Source organism: Aythya ferina, assembly GCF_964211825.1.
Source record: "Aythya ferina genome assembly, chromosome: 5".
Taxonomy (NCBI): domain Eukaryota; kingdom Metazoa; phylum Chordata; class Aves; order Anseriformes; family Anatidae; genus Aythya; species Aythya ferina.
In genome coordinates, this window is record NC_140301.1 from 57,518,212 (window position 1) to 57,539,988 (window position 21,777).

Below are 21,777 nucleotides of genomic sequence, written 5' to 3' on the forward strand. Positions count from 1 at the left end.
TTGAAAACAAGTGTCATCTCCCATCCATGCAGTGCAGCAGAAGCAAGATGGGTAAACACAAAATGAAAATACTTGCAAAAGGGGGCAGCTTACACCCTCCTGCAGGAGTAGTTGTTTGTATTTCCAGCTAAGTCAAAAGTCAAAGGAAATTCTACCCAGGAGACAAAGTGTGCATTACATAAGACTTCATATAACATAAATTGTCATCAGATTTATTGCAGCTAGAGAAAGGCTGGTCTGTCCGTTGACATAAAATATGGACTTTGTTTTAAGATGTTGGTGAGGAAGAAGGAAATGGTATATTTGGGGTTCCTTGTCCTGAGGCTTTCTGTATAGAGATCTGTCAAGCTTTTGGAGCTGAAATGTTTCAAGGCATAAAATACAAATGTGAAGCAGGAGTTTTTGATCAATTTTGGTTGTATGCATAGTATCAGAACAAAGCAAGAAATCAGACTTCATATTCCACAGTAAATTCTGAACTTTCACTGTTTGTTTTTCTCTCCAATCCGGAGAAAAAGCTAAGATGAAGACCTTCTCAGAATTTGAGTTCAAAGATTATTTAAACCATGGAAGATCTTATTTTAATGTGTCATTAGGAACAGCTTGCTCGAAGGCTATTTGGCAGCAAATGACTCACATGACAGTCCTTGGTGCCTACTGCAAGGGGGTGTTTGTGAGCACATTACTCTTATCCTTTTCGTGGTGGGCTGGGCTTCATACCTGGAATACATGTCTTATGATGCCTCTGTAGGGAGGACCATGACACACCACAAAGCCCAGTCAAAAGAGAAATAGCAGTCAATGGGCCAGGTTTGTGCAGCTGGCAGCACTAAGGCATGGACAGACCCAATTTAACAGCAAGCTGATTCAAAACAGGATGCTTCTGTTTGGTTCAGCAAGCTAAGTATTTTTATTCAGAGGAAAAAAAAAAAAAAAAACACTGCATTAATCTTTTTCCTACCTTGTGGATTTTTTTTTAATATGCGTTTCTTACAATAAATTATAATTTTGTAAAAACTGTGTCCCATACAAAAAACAGTACTATTCTTTAAGTCTTATGGATAGGTTATTAAAAATAATCAGAAGATCATTTTTGCCCCCCCTCAAAGAAAACATTTAGGACTGTAAAACCTGATATCTCGATTCGTTGTCCGTTAAGCTGATACTTTCCTGTAAGTCACACAAAAAGTCTACAGACAGGAAAGACAATGAATCTTGATCAGAAAGACAAGGAGGACAGTCAGTAAACTCTGATCACAATTAGCACCAGCTGTAACCCAAGTGAACTCCCCAATTTAATGGTTCACAGGAGAACACATAAATACAGTAAAGCTACCAACCAGATCAATTCACTCTCCTTCCCCCAGACTCTCCCCCTCCTCCAGGTCCTTCAGACAAAAGTCTATTTCCCTTCGTAGCTGTAAAAAATATTTTTAGAGCTCTTCAGATAGAGAAAGCAGAAAAGGAAGAAAAAAAAAAAAACAATAGAATTTGACACAAAAGCACCCTTCTCATTAGGGCTTTTTAAATAGCATTAGAGCTCATTGAATTTCATGCACTAATAACATTCCCACTCAATCCAAGGCAAACCAGTCAAATCTAAATCTATCAAATTTTACAAGCAAAGGAATATTGCCAAGTTCTAATATTTCTTCTGCATTCACTGTCAGAACAGGGCAGGGACTCTCATCCAAGCTCCATATTTCCTTTCTTCAAATCTCTTCTTAAGCTACTACTCCATGGTGGGGAAAGAAAAAAATAAGAGTTAAAAAATAACTAAAATCTCAAGAGCGACATCTATGCAGGGTTGTCAGACACACAATGTTTTCAGAGTGAAGCAGTCATGAAGCTGGCTTTAACTCAATCAGCCAGGATTTGAGATTAAAAAGTTGCTAAAATCCTACCAGACAAAGCTCTTGGACAGATGAAGCTGATTGCAGGAATAATTAAGCCCCTAAAGATGCAGAGACTTGTCTGAATCCTTGTTCCTCAAATCCTTCGGCCATACAAAACTGAGCTATGCCTCCAACTTTGACAAAGCAGCCTGCAAGCCTTGTGCTGCTGCAGTCAGTGAGACCAGACATGGACCTGGCACTGAGCACAGGCTGTTGGCTCCTCTGGGGCTTCAGGACCCTATGAATCCAGCTGCATCCAGGAACACAGAACCACTGAGGTTAGAAAAGGCCTCCAGGATCATCTGGTCCAACCACCACCCTACCACCAATGTCACCCACTAAACCATGTCCTTAAGCACCATGTCCAACCTTTCCTTGAACACCCCCAGGGACTGTGACTCCTCCACCTCCCTGGAGGACCCATTTTAATGCCTAACCAAAATTGAGCCACTCCTGTGAGTCAGGCTCACAGGGCTGATGGCAGAGACATGCTATCAACCCTGCTAAAAGTGCCAGCAGAACACCAGTAGGAGATGTACAAGGCATTGTGGCTGAGCAAATAACCACTGATGGGGTATGCAGCACATTTCCATTGAAAGGCTGGTGAATATAAACAATAAGAAGAAATAAAACACTAGTCAGAGCTCATTTTATATGGTACAGGGCATTTTGGGGTTTTAATATATTTGCTTCTCACGTTGGGTCTCAGCACAGCCCTCCAGATGAGAATACCTACTTGTGATGCAGGTTGCACTACAACTCATCCATAATGAGTAAAACAACTTGTGAAGTGGATTTAGAAGTCATTGAGTTATAGATTATCTGGCTAAATAGGGTGCAAGAACTGTGGCAAGAACCCCATGAAGCCCATTTAAATATTAAGGAGAGTTATAAACTGAGAGCAGAATGAATAGCAGGATAATATCACAGCAAAACATGCCCTCCAGTGAGGGACCTGCTGCCATGTATTGATTAGAAAGAGCTCCAGAAATCATTGAGAAAACCCATAAGAAGTAGGTCATAAATGTGGACAGAAATATGAGCCCGCAAAGCCAGAGGAGAGATGGGATCCAGAAGACGGACCAAACCCTGTCTGCCTTACCTCATGAGAGATCCCACAGCAATTTCCTCTCCCCTGGTCTGTAGGGTCTGCACTAATGCAGTGTTAATCTATTGAGTAGGAGTGGAAGAATCAAACCTTTTGACTGAAAAGCCATTTCTGGGAGGATTTTCACCATGTGAATATTAATTCTGCAAGTGTCCACACATGCATCTTTCTTGTGTCTAAACCATCTTGTATCTGGAGAGGTAAGAAGATGCTATGTAGTTGTCTCATTTTTCATTGCATCCAAGGGTTCAGATGGCTTGGAGTAAGAATTACAGAATTAACCCTCTGCTGAAGGTGTCCAAAGCAAATCTTGGGCTGTGAATTGCCAGCTGGACCTAGCACAGGGATTTAATTCTTGCTACTGCCATGTAGGAAGTTATTCTTGGAGCTAGGGGAGAAGCCTTACTGATTTCAACCTAAAATTGGTGTCAAAAGAAGAAAACCAAGATTGCCCTTAGTGCTAAGAGATTTCACAGCAATACTGAGCACACCCTGAGCTGACCAAAAACATACAGCTCATGGCTGCTTTGAAGCCATCCAACAAAGCAGAATCTGATGTGTGCCTGGAAAAGCCTGAAGGGCTTCAGATGCAGCAGTCCAGGTGAGGCACCTGGGCACAACCATTACCAGCAGTCACCATCACTTGCTGCAGCACTCAGCCAAGGCACAACCCACCCGAGGCAGGGAGGACAGAAGCAGCCTCTCCCAGAGGAGCAACTTGCAAGAGAAGTACTCAACCCTGTAAGGCACAGCCAGGGAAGGAAAAATTAATGATTGCCCAGGACAGAAACACAGGTGGCTCTTTCAAACCATGCCCATACGGTGAGCAGCAAAATGGGCTTTTCAAAACTTTCCTGGTGCACAAGCCCTGCTCAGTGCTGAGGTGTTTCATTAATGCTTCAGAGCAGCTCTTGAACCCAGCACCGTCCCTCCCTGATGCATTGTGCACAGTGAGATGAGGTCACATGCTCCAGTGCTAAATCCTCAGCCAGAGGCATCAGCAGCAGCCAATTCAAGTGCATGCAGAGCCTTGAAAATCAAGAGGTTCCTGTTCAGCATGCAAGGGCCCTTTGAAACACAAAAGCACTACTCCAGTTCCTTTGGGTTCGTCTCATTCCCTCCCCCCAGACATGTCTAGAGACTTCTCCCCTATTTGGGGGGATTAAGGGAAAAGGCTCTACAGCTGGCTGATGGGCCAGAAGCACCCTCTGCATGAGGCTAGGAGCTGCTTTTATCAGGAAAATTGAAGCTGTTTTGGAGGATGAAGCACTCTACCCAGCTGAAAAAAAGTGCTGAAGAGCAAAATTCAGGGTGAAGTGCAGGAAACTGTGAAGGTGTGAACTGTCGCTCGGCCAGCACAAAGAGAAACATGCTCCTGGTGGTACGGAGAGAACGGATAGCTCTGTCACAGTGTTACACCTAACCTTAATTTATCACACGACATTATAACCAGTAATAACAATCTAATGGGAGGGCATAGCTGGCACTTCTGAAACTCTCAGATGTGAAGGTCACTCATTTTTATCATCTAGACAATCTAAGAACACCGTTGGTGTGAAGCATTAACAGGAGATGATGAAGGCTTTTAATCTAAAGCCTTTTATCAGCAGCAGGCTGTAGCAGCACACCACGCACCTGAAGCCTGGGATGCTCCAGTGAGCAAACACAGCACATCAGCAGCACTGGACTCAAATTGCCCACAAGTCCAGGAAGGAGGCTTCACACTATGCTGCTTCTTGCAGGCTGCCACCTGTAGTGGTGGTTGGTGGAGAGGTGCAAAGGCAAATCCCCATAACTCCATCCTGAGCATCTGCTGTGCTGTCACCCGGGCTGTGGCACAGTGGAGGCACCGTGCCAAAGGGGTGGCTTTCATTTAGGTCAGGCCCCACCTACAGCAATTAAGTGTCAAAGCCTCATAACAGGATTAATTAGGATATTGCCAGAGAGACTTATTTTCTACCGTGAGGCTATTTAACCCCTTTCTTGACCTCTAAGTGACTAGTGAGCACTCAGCAAGCCATGTGCACACAGAGTCAAAGGCAGGTGAGGAGGAATGGAGCAGCAACAGGCTGTAAGATTTCTCTATAAATCACATGGACAAAGTCCAGCCAAACTCTGCTGACTAAAGCCACACTAATACCAATGGATAACAGTCTCTTCACTGCTAATATTTTGAGCTCCAGAATTCATTTTATCTAATGGGTAGGTAAGTAATTTATATTAAGAATGACAAAACAGCAGTTATTTTCCTTCTGCTGTGACACTGAACTCCTTTCAGACCAGAATTAGAAATACGTTAAATACAATTAATCTAGTGGATTGCATTCTGTATTTTATCTTTTCCAGACACTTAAGATCATTGCTTTATGTAAGGCTTTTTACATGTGCAGAAGTGGAGACAATACTCAAACCTCACTCATTCTCCTAGTTTATAAAACCCAGGGATCAACAAGCCCATTGCACTCAAGGAATGTGAACTATTGGATACACCTCTTCTCCAGGAAAAATGAGCTCTTCAGTTAGAGTGAAGCCCTGAAATCTGCTCCCTTGCATTTTGTTGTTGCCCTAGGGTTATAAATTGGAGGTGCTATGAGACAAGCCCATGGCACCTCCACCTTACTCCTGCCGTGGGCCACATGGGAAAAATACACCCCAGCTCCACACACACAACAGTTCTCGGAAACATTCATCCCAAGCTCTGGCCACAGGCCAGCACTTCAAACATTTTTGGTTACACTGGAATCCCCCAGGACTGCATTTTGGAAACTTCAAAGCCCAACATGCTCCCCAGCACTCTCCAGCTGCTCGTCTGGCATGCAGCAATGAAACCGTAGCTGCTTCATATTAAAATTGGCACTGTTTCATTCTCACCTACCCCTTGAACTAGGTTTAAAATCCGTTGTTGCTGCTGTTTCAAAGGCCTGAACCTTCGAAAAGCACATCACAGTCTGCAAGTGTGAATCAAGGTCTTTTGAAGCAGCCCCCCAGCCTTGCTGGGTGCCCGGGTCCTTCACCGCCCATCTGGGATTCATGGCTCAGCAGCTGGAAAGAAGCCAGACAGGTGATCTGGCAAGAAACTAAGAGTTTATTGGAGAGGTCTAGCATTGAGAAAGACCTCCAGGAGAAGTCAAGGCCCCTGAGGAGGTGCAGTTAGCCAACAGCAGCGCTCTCATCCTGGGCTCACCCACACCAAGTGGCTGCTGTAAATCCACCAAGGGGAATTGCACGCTCTCGGGTTTCCTAGCATTGCACCAGCACAAAGAGATCTGGGCATGCTAATTGCTGCTTAATGATCACCGTGCACAGCAGGATTTATTTTACAGCAGGATTTATTTTACCAGGTGCATCCAGCTTCCCTGGAGGAAAAGCCTGCACCAACACCGGTCAGGTGTGGCTTGGGGGAAGATCTGACCCAGAACAAGGGAGGCGAGGAGAGAACAAGTGAGGAGCAGTGGGAACTGGTACGAGCTAGATGTCAGGAGAACAAAATCTGGACTAACCATGAGATGCTTCCAGCTGGGAGTTTCAGTTCCTTTCTGGGGAGGGAGCAACCACATGTAAGGGCAGCACTCATCCTAGCTTCTACCACACAGCAGCAGACACTACAAGAAAATCTTTCAGGTTTAGGAAAGAGGGATTGCCAGCCTCCCTGTCCAAGCCTGACACCAGGACCTGGTTCCCCAACTCACAGCAAGGCTGCAGAATAAACACAGGGCACTTGCTCCATCACCTGAGCAATGAGGCTTCCCAGCAGGCTGAACAATTGCTCTCACCCTGATATGCGGAGCTGACCGCCAGCCATCCCTCACTGTGAAAGTTGTGTTTGCTCTGCACATCTGGGGTGCTGGGTAACTGTGTTCAGCCTCCCTCTTATTCCTTCTTCCACTTGTCCATGTGGATATTTAATTGAGTTAGAGTAGTCGTTCTGCTCTGCCCTGGCCCTTCCCCCCCCCTACAACCAGGGTGATTTTAGTAAAATTAATTATTTGTTTATTCCAGTAAAGTTTTCTCCACTCTGGAGCCAGGCAAGAAAGAGAAATAAGCTTAATTTAGAAAGATTTGAAATTCCTGAAATAGATGACAGCTGAGAGAAGACTGGCATGTTAAATCATTCCACTTCATAAACACCCAGCTCTCATTTAGGCTTGACAGATGTAAATGCCAGCCAGGTACTACCTACCAGCAATGCTGTCTCTCCTTTATTTATGCAAATACATAATAAAAAAATCCTTTTTATGTACATTAGCTGTCTGTAGAGGAGCGGATCTACAGCCATTTTTCCCCAGTTTCTCATACATGTCATGTGCAGTGGTAGGAGGACAGGCTTGACATCTTTTTCAGGTTAAATAGCTAAGAGATCATCAAACGCTTCACCTTAACCTCACAAATCATGTCACATGTTCTGCCAGTGTCCTGTCCTGAATAACATTTTTCTTATGCAACCACCAAGAAAAAAAATACAGCAGGCCTGTAGTAACTCTGGTAAAACGACAGCAGGATAAGCCCAATCCATAAGAAAGCCAGTCCTTGCAAATATACACTATATAAAAACACCTACCTGTCAAAACACAACTGAAACACACTATCCATTTAGAAATCAGGTAGAAAAATAATATTAAAAAAGAACATTCTGTGCCAGAATGAAATTCAAACAGAACAGGAGGTTTCAAGCCAATTGCCAGGTCTACCAAGAAGCAACACCTTCTGGTCTGTGTTGCAGATCCTGGGTTATTTTGGCAGGCACAGAGCTGTTCTGGGCATAGCACTAAGGTCACAATACTGCTTTTCTCAAGGTCACCCTGAGCACAATACGCTCCAGAGACTGGTTATCACAACTGGAGATGCAGGGGGTAGGACAGGATTGTGACATACTTCAGATAAGCAGATCTCTGTGTTTTACATTCATCACTGATTTTCCATTAAGGAAATTCCCAGCTGCAATTTCAGACTCAGGAGCTGCCCCCTGTTTAAGAGGTGGTTGGCTTGAACAGCTTCCCAGCCATGACATTTTCTTGCTCAGAAAGTGAGTGCCAAGCTAGAACTTGGTCAAAACTGGCTGGTTTTGAGCTGGGAAGTTTGGTTATTACACTGCTCCCTGCTTTGCTAACAGAAGCCTACTGCAGGAAGAGAGATGGATGCACCTGCTTGTTTTTATCCTGGATGAGGGACTGATCAGAGAACAGGAAAAAAGTCAGGGCCACCTGTTTTACCCAAGCACTGGGTAAGTGACAGTCCATATACCAAAGAAGGACACCTCAGACATCCACCCTGGGGACCCTAGAGTACCAGCCTGGATCTGCTAGGCACTATGAAATTGTGCTTGGACATAAGCTGCATGAAGCCAGACCCTGACCTAAACAACCTGTAGAGATTTTAAGATGCTATGCATGATTCAAGAGGAAAAAAGGGTAGAGGCAGAGATAGGTACCGTCACATCTCCTGCGCTGAGGAGACTACCCCATCCAGCCACCCCCATACCAAAACCTTATCTTCTGCCTCTCTTCTTTTTTAAGCCTGGGAAAGAAAATAAAACATGCTCAGAGCCCCAGGTCTTATTCTAATTCAATCATTCTAATCCAACCTCCTTTGGAAAATGCCAAGACTCAGCCTAATTTTTTTTTATATATGTATATATATATTTTTTTTTTGGGGGGGGGGGGCGGGGGCAGTCAGGACAGAGGCAATATCAGAATGTGGCCCAGGGATGACAGAAACCTCTGGCATCCACAAGTGGGCAGATCCAGCACTCTGCATTAGCTCCTATTCACAGATGTGCAGCTTTAACAGGATTGTTCACAGCTCCTTCTTCTCAAGGCATTGACAGATGCCAAGCTGAGCTCACCCCTTGTTAATTACATCCTTCATTGGAACACTGGGACAACATTTCAGAAATCTCTCCAAAAAAAATTAAGGAAGAAAACAGAGCTTTGCTCTCCTCACCTTCTTGTTAATTCCAGTCAGCCTCGTGCTCTTCTGATGTTGCCCAGCTCTGCTGTCTGGGTAAGAGAGGCTCTTGTAACGAGACAAAAAGACGCTTGACACATCCTGAGAACTGCAGGCAGCTTCCACACTGCCAAGCGCAGCTGAAAACCTTGGGGGCAACAATTCGGAGGGCCGCAGGTTTGTGCCTGTGGCAAGCTCTGATGCCAAGGCACAGATAACAAAACCTGCCCCAGAGAAGCATATCTCAGAGAAGCAGCTCTGGTGCCATCAGCTCCGTAGGGGCAAGTAGGGCAGGGCTGGTGTCCAAAAATCCCTGCACGACCCCTCCAAATGCTCTGCTGGGGCTGCCAGGACTTACTATGGCCAGGCCCTGGGGACAAGGTCTTCCTGGTGAGCATCTCTTGCTTGTACGGTTCCTTGTGACACCTCGCAGCAGCTGGCTCTGCCCAGGAGGCGACAAAATGCAGGTAAGGCCAAAACTTAAGTTAACAGGAGCAGAACATACAGTACCTTGCAAAATTATGAGTCTGCAACAAGTAAGAGCAAAGCTAAGTGCGATAGACACTGTACCTATACATACCTAGCACAGAATTCTCACTATAGAGAATGTAACATTTTATATAGGATATTAAATACATAGGATATCAAATTCTGTCTTGCAGTGCCCCTTGGATTGCTGAGTAGTGGCATCTCTGGCAGGGTTGGGATGTACTGCAGTGCCAGCTCCAGCAGGGATGTGTCCCTCCTACTCAGTAGCTGAGCATATCCTCCGGGAAGAGGCATCCCTCAGTGCAGGGAAAACATGTTAAACCTACCTCTAAATAACCCTGACAATCTTTCCAAAAAGAAAAAGTTCCATTTCCTTTGGCAGCAACTTCTGCCGCACACCCAACTACTCCCTGTGCCCACCCCAGCGCCTCAGTCCAGCCCAAAATCTGTCAGGATCTCTGGCAGAAGCAAGCCTGGAAGAACAGCCCTTCACTCCTCCAGATGCACAGAAAAAATCCCTTCCTCCCTGCAATGCAAATTCCAGCATTCTTCACACCTTTCCCATGCCCATCTCTCTGCTACCACCCCTGAGCTTAGCTGCCACCAAATTTGACTGATGAAAGGTGACATCTCTATTATGTTAATTCTCTCTAGAAAATGGAAAAAAAAAATGTCTTACATGCTTTTTATACCAAACAACATGTTTCAGAGTTTCTCTGCATGTGCTGTTGCTTGTCTGGTTCCTCTTCTGCATGAAACATGGCCACTGAGCAGAGCGTTCCCCAGACTAGAAGATGCTCTTGACAAACAAATGGCAGGTTTTCACTTTTTTCCATATTACGCACACATCTAAGATTAAGTATGCTTGTCCTATGTTGGGCTGATCCAGTACAATTGCTGCCTGCAACTTCTGTTCTAATGGACCCAAGCCCTGTCTGCACTGCCAGAAAGGTGTTTGTAGAAGACAGCCCTCAGGCTATAGTCTTCAACGCACAGATTCACACCAGAAACTCTGACTTATCAGAAAAATAAACAAAAACAAAAAGCCCCAAACTTTCCCTAAGTAGGAAACTTTCTCTTCAAACTGTCACTGTATGAACTTGAAATAAAGCACATCCTATAATTTCATCTTCATTTTAATGACAGCCTGCTTCCATCCTCACAATCCTCTGCCCATTGCACTATCACGGATGCTTTTTACAGCTTAAACACCATCTTGGTAACAGCTAATTGCACCGATCAGCACGAAGTTTCTCCACATGACAGTAATTCCCTGCTAACACTGCCATTAGATCTCATGTGTCTCCAGATTTTTCCATAGCTCCCTTTTACAAAGCCTGTGCTATGGTTTGTCCCAATTCCACACCTTGCACATGGGCAAAACTGCCTTTTCACCACAAGAAAAGGATCTGGGCTAAAGACCTCCTCTCACCTAATAAAAAGGTTATTTACAGATCACCTTCACAAGTCTTTCAAGCCAAAGCAGAATGAGGAAGAAGGTTGCCTTTTGTGTCTTCAGCAACATCAGTCCTTGGTTGTTTCCCCACACTACATTTGTTTCCCAAGCAAGGCAGCTCACACAGCCCCAGCCCCAAGGGCAAGGCATTTCCTGGAGGACACCCTCCCACCCACAGCACCCGGTTTCCAGAGCAAGTTGAGCCCCTGAAGAAGCAAAGCAAACGCCCAGAACACTCATATTAAGACACTGGCCCATGCAGCCAGCTTTGTATTAAGCATGAATCAGCCAGAAAAGCTGAAAACACTTGACTGTTGCCTTCTCCATCTGGGTACAAAGGAAGGAGCAAACCTCCCAGCCTGCAGCCAGTGGACTAGCAAACACTAGCTAAGCCCCAGCTAACCCAGGCAGCAGGATACGGAAACTTCCTTTGGCAGCCAGACATTCCTTGGACAAAAGCAGGGGAACTAACTGCATTTTGCCACTCCTTGGTTTTGTGCCAGCTCCTCAATGCTGAAGCCTCTTTGTGCCGACCACCCAGAGGAACAAAGAGCTCAGGGACAGCCCCAGCTTCGGGCTACTGCTGCTCTCCTTGGCAGGAGGCTCTTCCTCCAAAGCCCTCCCGAGCCTTTTCCCTTAAGACTTGGTCCAAAATCCTCCTGTTTGTGGACTGCACACCATTCAATGGCCTCTGAGCCAGACCTTTCCAATCCATTGCCCTATGGACCACAGCTCCTGGGAAACAGAGGAAAAGCAACAGGCGGTGGGAAACGCATCGCTTCCTTAGCACAGATCACTGGTGCAGAGACCAACCAGTGCTGCATACAGGAGGCTGACTTCATCAGAAGAGGGTTATTTTAAAACCCAACAATGAGGGACTGTTCCTATTGGAAAAGGAAAATATATATAGAGAGAAGGAAAGTCTCCTCTGCAGCAATTTCTCAGGAACAAGAGAGGGTATGAGCAGGTTTTGGAGGAGCCTGTAGAGATGGAGAATTGGGAGCTCCCCTTTACTGCCTTTAAATATTGTGCTGAGAAGAGGGCAGGAACACTCTGAAGCTGGGAAACACATGTAAAAAGACTAAAATGGATGCACATGCAGACATGCACAATTATTCCGTTCTGCTCCTGGGGGCTCTGCAGCCAGAAGTCCCAGTGACTGGGTGTCTCCACACCACAGCCTGGCCCCACACCCCAACGGGCTGGTCTGGGGGAGCTCCACAGGCCCCTGAGTATGTGGGGGGACCATGGCTCTCCAAAATTAGCAGCGTCTCTCTCCTCTTGTCAGATGAGATCTTCTACTTCACCTCCCCAGCACAGGAACACCTCCCCAATCCAAAGTTTTCCTTTGAGTGTGTCAACCAGACCAGACATCTTGCAAAGGACAAAGATTGTGAGGGTGCTTTCACAGGAAGGAACAACACCCCCCAAATAACTTCGTGTAGCCCAAATGGCCAAAGGATTGCCTTCAACTGCTGTCAGTATATGCTGACCTTAAATACATAAGAAAATCTTGAAGGTTTTAGAAAAACTGGAACATCTGTATCTGTTCAAGTTGGGCAGAGGAGGCAATGTGGGTGAGCAGAGGACACTGAGGCATCTCAGGACAACTGCATTCTGCCTTCCATGGCCCCAGCACTGATGTACTGAACAACTTGTGATAACTCCCTCCTTTCTGAAGCCCCAGCCTGCTGTCACAGGGCTGTGTGTGTTCAGCACCTCGCTGGAAACAGGTCCTGACCTCAGCTGGGCCTTCAAGCCTCACTGGAACCAGACGTGGTTGTAGCACCTATAATAACAGGCACTCATTAATTTACTGGTTCAGGAAACTCATCTGCTGGTGGATTTAGTGAGAAGTAAGGCATCATACAGTCATGCCATCCAAATCCAGCATGCAGCATCCAATGTGACAGGCCACTGTAGCTTTGGGAGGACAGATGTAGCAGCATCTGAGAGCTACAAAAAAAGCTTCCTGACCAGCAGAAAAGTAGGAGGCCCATAATCTCACCCACCATGACCTGTGCATCTTGCCATGCTTTTAAAAGGTTATTCCCCTGCCATCAGAGCGATGCAGCTCTGCTAGGGATTTTGTATTCATTTGCTCTCCTGTCCCAGGCCTGTCTCCCAAGAAAGAGACTTTGCAGCCCTCTGCTCTTAGACTCTCTGACAGACCTGCCACTGATGTATTTAGTGTTGACCTCTCCATTTATGTTAGCTTCACAACCTTGACTTGTATTATAAACAATGGTTCACCTGCTGACTTTGACAAAGAAGCAGGAAGGACCAGGACTGCGGTTTCTTCCACAGCTCAGAGATCCCACATGCCCAAGGAATTTCCTTCCCTTCATTACTAGCACTGTAAGTGAGCAATGGGGGCAAATCCATTATCCCATTAAACTCTGAAGCATCTGTGCTCACCTTCCCTGCTGCTCCCCACTGGATGGAAAGTGTGAACACTTCTCCCTCACACCCAGCACGTGGAGGGACCGGCAGCTCCGCTGTGGGGGCAGCGCAGCACAGTTTGGGTTTCTTGCCAAGGGAGCAGAGAGGCAATCCAGCATGGTGAAAAATCACCACAAGTGCTGCACTTTGAACTCCTCCAGCTCTGTCTCCATCAACTCATCTCTTACCCAGCTGTGAAAAAACTCCTGGAGTGCTCAGAGGTTTTTTGCCAGTTCAGTGAGGATTTAAAAAAAAGATTAAGGCTTTAAAATTCCTGTTAGAACCAAGTCCTGCAACACAAACCTTCATTTCTATATCTCAGATGCCAAAACATTGCATCAGCCACCACAATAGCCTGGCACCAACTGAAGAAATACTCTATCATCCCCTCATGCTCAGCTCACAGATGCCAAAGCCATCAGTGGCTTGAGCTGCTCAGAAATTTAGGGATGAAACCAAAGTTTGTCAAAACATCCAAGTTCACTGGAATGAGAACTATTTTATTCAAAGCCTCCAGGCTGATAAACATTAGCTCAGCATAAGGCAGAGGCTTCCAGTAGGTCAGCAACACAAGCTGGGACCAGTTCTAAGGCAGGTGATGGATACAGTCAAGACTGCAGGGCCCCAAACAGCTGTATACTGTCATTGCAGTGTTGGCCACCATCCTGATAACAAAACTGCCTTCACTGAGCAGCTGTATGGTCTGGGGACATCCACTTTGCCAAAAAAATGGAAATATTTTAGTTATATTCATAGTGAGATCAAAAGCAGACATACAGAAACCAAAACTTCTGGCCAAACAGACTGCCTGGCTTCCAGATAACTGTCTTCACAGTCCCAGATCCAGCTCTCCACCTCCATTCTCCTTACACTCCCCCATCCTCATTAAATCATCTTGCCTTCCTAAGGATTTATTTTTTTTCAGCTTCCATGATATTTTTCTGTCCTATTTCTACTCACACTTCCCTCCACCTCTCTGAAGGCTCTCTTCATCTCTCATCACCTTCTTATTAGGGCCCCACTGGGTTCTGCCCTCAATGCTGTGTTGTCTCACTGAAGTTTGCCTCTGATGCCACCTCCACCTTGGACATGAATTCAACCATCATCTCCATGTGGATGAATCCTGGCTCAATCCTGACTCCAGACCTGCTCAAACAAAACCTTGCACTGTCCCTCCAGCGTGAACCTAGCTAAAGGCCCTCAGACAGACTACAGCCTCGCTCTTCTTTCCACACCAAAGTTCAAGATCACCTTTCCAGGGTCAGCACCACCAAGCCAAACCTTCCAGGTTAAGTCCATGTGATACCATTCAGGTTTAGCTGTACAGATTAATGGAAAAGGCCATAAGAGCAGCCCAACTTTTAGCATCAGTTACTACAGCATCATCTCTTCTGCTACTCGTCAATACAACCCTCACCCTTTTCAGAGCCACTCTGAATGTTGCTGCATAGAAACAATACTCACACTTCATACCTACATATTTTGTCCCCCCACCCCATCAACAATACAGGCCACTTTTCTTTCCCATCTCCTTTCCCCACAACTTATCCCTAGGCCAAGAGGCAACCTCTAAGGGCTCAGCCTGCCATGCAGTTTTCTATAGCCACTTTCAGCCACACTGCTTGCCACATCCTGCTCTCAGCAGATCCTTCAGATTTCTCTTTGCTTCAACACCTCCAAAAACCTGTATCCTTCCTGAACTGCTAAGGTGCCACCACAGCCCACTCTGCTGGCTGTCATCACATTACTGCCTCCTTGTGAGGCTTTATCTGTCCCGTACCTGCCTGCTGCTTCTAATCCTATGTACAGGATACAGACTGTGAGGGAGAGCCTGGGTTTTTCTTTGTTAGTACAGCACCTAGCACCACCAAGTTCTGGCAGTATTCAGGTAAAAAAAGTTATGATTATTACTATTATCAGTATTTTAGGGACTAGTGTGCTTAACTATTTTTGAAAGAGATTTAAGACAGCTCATATTTATCAGATCCATTCACTCCCTAAGCACATCACTGCTCCCCATCACTCTCCTCCCAGTGCAGCTTCCTCAAGTCCACCAGCATCAGGCTGGTACCACAGCACAAACTATGGCCAACCCCAGAAGCACCATGCTCAAAGCACGGACAGATCAGTATCCAAGTCACCTTCTGGATGGGAATCCAGTGAGCTGCCTTGCCCTGCTTGAGAAAAGTGTTATTGTCCTACACAGTGTTTTTATGAGCTTTGATGGACTGTGCCACACGTGGATTTTTATGAGCCACCTCACCATACCTGCAGCATCATCATTCCTGTGCAGGAAGCCATCCAGCAGTTTCTTTAGGCTGTGTGCTAAACAGTGCCACTAATCTTTAAGAGGCACAGTATGTTACAGCCATAGAGTCAGGCATGTTTCAACTCTGAGATAATGCTCACTGAGAAGAGACCAAGCTCTGCTGACACTAAACAAGGTCTGTTTAATGGGTCTGATTTTAATTTCACCTAACTGTTCAAATCCCATGTTAGCCAGTGGCTCTCATTTTGGCCATAGGAAGTCCAGAGGTGGCTGCTCACTCTGTTTGGTATGGTCATCCCAGCTGGTTCCAGTTCCATATGCTCACCCTCAGATATTGCTGGTCTCTATAAGACACAGCTGTAGAAAATGATCTGGAGGATCAGAAGAACAGGTGTTAGGGCTATGCTGAGTGATGGGACATGCCTCCATCCTGAGATTCCTGCTCCCCATGGGAGAAAACTGGTTAGCCCGGAGCTGCACCAAGCAGAACACTGCCCTCCTAAACAGGTCCTGACACTCAGGATGACCCAGCCATCCCACATGTCACCCTGTGCTGAACAGACAGGCCAGCCTGCTCAGAGGCACCTTGGTGAGCTCTGTTCTGATGGAGATGTGCCCTCAGCTAGCTATGGCTATGACCCCACCTGGAAGGCCTTTAAGTTGCATTAGCCAGATAAATTGAGTTGATCCGGAGTCACCTCTGCCTACTTTTTGTTCCCCTAAGCGCCCTTCTTCCTCCCCCCGCCACCCCTCAGTACCAAAGATTGTCCCTCTCCCTGCAATGTGTAACTAATTACATTGCACTTACCCTCGTGAGCTCTCCTCTGTGTCAAACAGACAAAAAACAGAGAAAACAGCCACCTTTGAGCAGAAAGGGAGTGCTGAAGCTGCCAGCTGGGTACATAGCTTGGCCACATCCTAACTTTGTGTTGGAATGAAACCTATACACCCACCTTCCTATAACACCCATGTTTCCACTGGGAAAAGTCAATTTTCCAAGCCTGGATTTTTAAGTCTGAAAATCATGTTTGTGTTTCCCATGCAAGGTAATTTGCCTTAGCCCAACAGAGGATCAAAGAAACAGAATTAAGAAAGTGCCAAGCCAAGCAGCCAGCTACAATAAATGCCACAGGCTAGAGACTGCTGTGCTTAGATGGGCAAGCCTGCATCTGGTCATCAAATGCTGTATGAAAAAAAATACACCAAGAAGCAGAAACCCAAGCTGTGGTGGGAACCACACAACATGTGAAATTAGGTACATCTCAGGACATAAGGGAGATAGTTTCTGGTAACTGCTCAGAGGCAGACAAAGCTCACAAGGATGGCTGCAGGAGCAGGGCTTAGATCAAGAAAATCCCTCAGCTACAACTGTTTGAGATGCCAGAAAGTCAGAGGAAGCAGAGGAAGACCATCCAGAGATAACCTTACCCAGTGGAGACAATCAGACACCAGAAGCAGATCCCCTGCAAATAACAATTACGCCAAGATGACACAGCCCTATTTCAAAGCCCAGCATGCCCATAGGATGTGGGCGCCTGCTAGACCACAACAGAACGACAGTAAAAGCTATGTCCTTAGGGTGGCCTACATACTGGCAACCACTGGCTACAGGAAGTCAACAAAATGCCATACCCAAAGTAATAAAGGTTGCCAAAAGATGCAGTAGCTTGCCTGTAACCAGGAGAAGAGGTATCCAAGCTGCAGAAGGGAAAAACTTATGAGAAGCATCAGAAGTAAACCAGGATGCTATGAATGCCATCTCCAGACACATTTTGGAGATAATTCTGCTAATAAGGAACCTATGTCATTGCACAAGAAACAAGTGTCTCATATTCCCCAGCACCTGATGCACAGAACAAAGGGCCTCTTATATAAACACCAACTCTACCCAGATCATTTTTAGCTCATAAATCTGTTGCTGCTTCCAAGCCTATACTTCAAAGCAGCCAGGCCAAACAAACTTCACTCAGATGTAAGTAAAGAAAAAGGTAAAGTGCCTAGCAAGCCAAAAAATAGTCTAGAAAAGGGAAAATTTATAAGTTTTCTTGTAAAATAAACTTGCACGGATGGAGGAAATGATCTGGTAATGAGCTGAAAGGCAGCACCAGAGAAATTAAAGACTCCTATAACATCATCACCCAAAGAGAAACTGGACTGCAGAAAGCAGATCAGTTATTTCACAGAAGAGCTGAGAAGGAAGCAAACAGATGGTGTCACTGAGAGGAAATCAGCATTTGTGTGCAAAGGAAAAAGGCCCCATGCTCCCTGGATTCCCAGGCAGCAGGAGCATGAAGCCAGCTCACAGGCCAAGGAGGTGACCATGGCCAAACTCTGGGCCACTAACACCAGGACTTGCACTTACCTCCCTACCTGCGAAAAACACTGCTTTATTTGAAGGAACCCCAAATCCAACAATGACAACTTGCTGGGTGTGCAAACAGAGGGCCTGAAACCTCACTTGGGCTCCACAGTAAACACAGACAAAACACTGCACAAAGGCCCCCAGCTACTGGTCAGGAGCTATCCACAGGTGGCAGCATGTCTTTTCTGCCAGCAAGAACCAAGCTACCCCCCCCACACACACCTTTTTTTTTTTTTAAGGGACACTGACATACATCAACAGTTTTTCAGCCACCTCGAGGCCTTCTGCAAGCTTGTATTGGCTGGACAACACATGCAAGGTGGACTTCTAATATCCCAACCTGCACATCAAGCCTTCACCCATACATCTGTGTTTCTATTCAGATAACATCTCCCCTTTGTCATGATTGCCTCCACTTCTCCTTTTTGCAGGAAGGGGGAGGAAATCCAGCCCATCTCCTCCGCTTTGAAGTTGGCTTCCAGCAACATAATAGCTCTGTCTTGAATCTCCCTCCCCGGTGTGTTATGCCAATTCATCTCCACTGCCATAAACCATGTGAATAGAGCTAGGTGTGCAGGGAGACGGGCCAACATAGAAGGAACAATTCACAGGCTATGAAAGGAAAAAGTGTTGGAAAGCTCCCAAAAAAGGTCTCACACAGGTCAGTGCAGGAGGCTCAGCTCCATAGCAGTGTGGGAGGAAGCAGCTTCATGTTACCAGTAGGTGAGGTGCCTGAAAGTACAATAAACACCTCATCTGGGGGATGCTTTAGGTTACGCTCGGATGTTTCACCTCACACCTGAATTAGCACAAGGAAGTGACATTCACAATGGCTGTAATGCCACTGAGAGGCTGCAGCAGAAGCATAGGATTTCATTGCATTAGTCCTCCCTGGAAGTCACAGCCTCCACTTGCACCCACAGAAAGGCACCTTGTCATCTGCCTGGGGAAGCAGAACAGTCTCACAGTGGTCACAAACATCACCTTCATCATAGCACCCTTCACTCTGACAGGGGGCTGAACATGGCCCTGTAGCACAAATTAGAGCCCCATCCAACCTATTCTCTTAAGGGACCATACTGCCTGCATTAGCACAGTAAACTTTTTTCTTCTACGAGAAACTAGGTTCAGAGGACAACAAAATTAATTTAAAAGCATATAAGCTACAGGATGACATGGTAGTTTTCTTACAGGGTCATCACAACAATTTCCCTCTTGTTATGCAGATTTGCTCTGTTAGTATTTTCTGAACATAGATGTTGAGTCCATATAGCACCTTTCAGAAGCACAGCTAGATTTTCAGCTAAGATGCATTGATATAGCTGGTCTCTTCTTTTCAAGCTGAATTTATTTTTCTCCAAAGTCAGGAGGAGGAAAAAGAAAAGAAAAACACAGGTCTTCCCTGAGCCTCGGGCGTCTCAGATCTAGGTTACTGCTGAAAAATTAGTCATTCATCCACAGCCAAGTTCTGCTTTCCCAGAAACTTCAGCGGGGGCCCGATCTTCCACCACCAAGCCCCAAATGCCCTTCCTTCCAGGCAGCACAATCTGTTTATGGGTTACAAACATCGCTGCAGGCAGAGAAAAATATTTTTAAACAAAGCCACACCTTGCCCCAGACACTCCTGCGCCCCTGGCAATGCCACAGCCAGATTCTACCAGCAGATTTGTGAGTAGACAGGGACCAGGACGTGGTGCTGAGCGACTGGCTCGCAGGCAGTGCCCAAAAGGCTGCAGGTTCGCACGAACGCCTGACAGTGTGTGGTCGGGAATTAGGTTAGCATTGATTGGGGTGAGCTGGCGGGAGCATCCTTCGCTTTGCCCATAGACAGGCAGTCACATGAGGAACAGCTGGAGTGCACACAGAGCCTTCTTTAATTAAAGTGCGACTCGCCATTTCTCTGGCAGGGTGCCCAGAAAAGCAATAAAATGGCAGCAGAGAAAACAAATGCTACATAACACGCTTCCCCACTCCTTTATGTTCCCAACTCCCCCTTCTCCCTCAAATGCAATCATCTTTTCTTTTTTATATTATTTTTTATTTTTTTAATAATCATTCTTTATGTGTGACAGGCTAGGAAAGGAAAAGGTCAAGAGTGAAGAAAAAAGGGTCAGGAGAATTGAAGCAGGCATTCATTGCCATTCATGATTAAACATGTGGAACAACGTACCTGCTTATTAGGACATCTCCTGCTCTGAGAAAACATCTGCAAAGTATACACACCTTTTTTAGGAGATGCATGTGTCATGAACACATGCCTGCACCTTGTGGGGATGCTAACAGCATTCACGTCTCAGTCGTTATGGTAACATTTTTATTTCCCCCACCCCTTCTTCCTCAGATCTAATGCTTAAACAAGCTTGGGATTGTCAATGCACCAATTGCTGCTGTTGCCTTCCAAATTAGCCAAAGTTTGTTTGGTTTGGGTTCGCATTTCTCCAAACTCCATCTCCTATTGCAAGCACACGGATGCAGGAGGACCGCCCTCTGCTATGGCATACAGCCCATTTCACAGACCGATCTGTTCCCAGCACAAAACCTGCCTGGTGCTAATAATAACCATTATACTATTTTTGTTGTTGCTGTTATATTATTAGACTCTTTTCTGTACAGGGCATAAAGACACAGGGACAGGCAGAACAGAAGTGTGAAACCAAAGGCAGGTACACGCTGCTCCCATTATAAAGGAAATGAGTAACCATACTCTGAACAGGAGAAAGGTTATAAGGGACGTGCATGCTGAAAAAGGGTATTTCATGCTGGGAGAGCACCTTGGAGCTGAGAAATTGGGCACTTATCCAGTACAGGCAGTATAACTGGGGCTCGGTGGGACAGGGCCTAAGCAAGCATCTCCCAGCATGAGGAAGGAAGCTGGACCTAAATTAGAAACTAGCACCAGATCCTCAAACCCAAAGCCCACAAAGGAGCTGATCTGAAAGAGAGAGCATCAGAAATTTGGATCTTAATTTTTCAGCTTGAGCCCATCTCTGCATCAGATTTACAGTTTGACATGTTTATATTGAAACAAGATGGCTATAAATACAGTATATTTCTCTCCCAGTAGAGTCTGAGGAGAAGAATGTTTAAAAGCACTCAGCAGGGGTCTAGCACAGCTCCCAGTGAATTTAATTATAAACTCTCCCTGCTTTTACTCCGAGTAGTTTAGGCTGGGAGCAGTTAGACTGCTTTTGAAAATCCCGCTTTATTTGTGTAGAGCTACAAATCATCTATATTTATATAGCTGGACGTGCATCATAAGAACATACACAAGAACATTTTTATTACCACAGATCGGGAATTTTCCATGCAGGATTTTTTTTTAATTTAGGGGCTGAGGGAGAAAATACAAATTGAGTTTAGTCCGTAGGCCAAAAACAGATTTTGACAAAAAATTGATATAGTGAATAGTCAAATTATTTCACTTTAGCTGAGCTGGGACTGAACCATCACCTCTGTACACTGCCAGCATGCCTGAGGTGCTGAGGACTGAGGGGAAGACAAGTTCATCTCCCAGGGCTAGACTGTCTCTGGCCAAACTGCGTGCCCCATCTTGCATCAGTCTCATTGCTGCTCTAAAAGCAGCCTGGTATCATTCTGAATAAAACCAACACTGCTGTAAGTAGGCCAGCATTGCACAAGAAGTGGCAAGTTTTATCAGATTTGACTGATGATCCACAGCAGGGACAAGAACCTGTTGCAAGAAATGTTATCTGTGGCTGTGTAATCTTAACTGATTACTTTGCTCATTGTCTGAGCAGAAGTAGCTTGTATCATAAGCATTTCTGGCCTTTTGGTCTGCACAGAATGAACCAA

At 45.7% G+C, this 21,777-nt stretch overlaps 1 long non-coding RNA gene across 1 annotated transcript in view; it reads right to left on the reverse strand.

The window, feature by feature from the left end:
- Window positions 1-21,777, reverse strand: part of LOC311438152 — a 120,474-nt gene that overhangs the window by 91,238 nt on the left and 7,459 nt on the right. The window contains exons 2-3 of the long non-coding RNA XR_014693945.1: window positions 9,305-9,388; window positions 8,944-9,094 (exon numbers count right to left, since the gene is read on the reverse strand). This is a non-coding gene — a long non-coding RNA (uncharacterized lncRNA). The remainder of the gene's footprint in view (window positions 1-8,943; window positions 9,095-9,304; window positions 9,389-21,777) is intronic.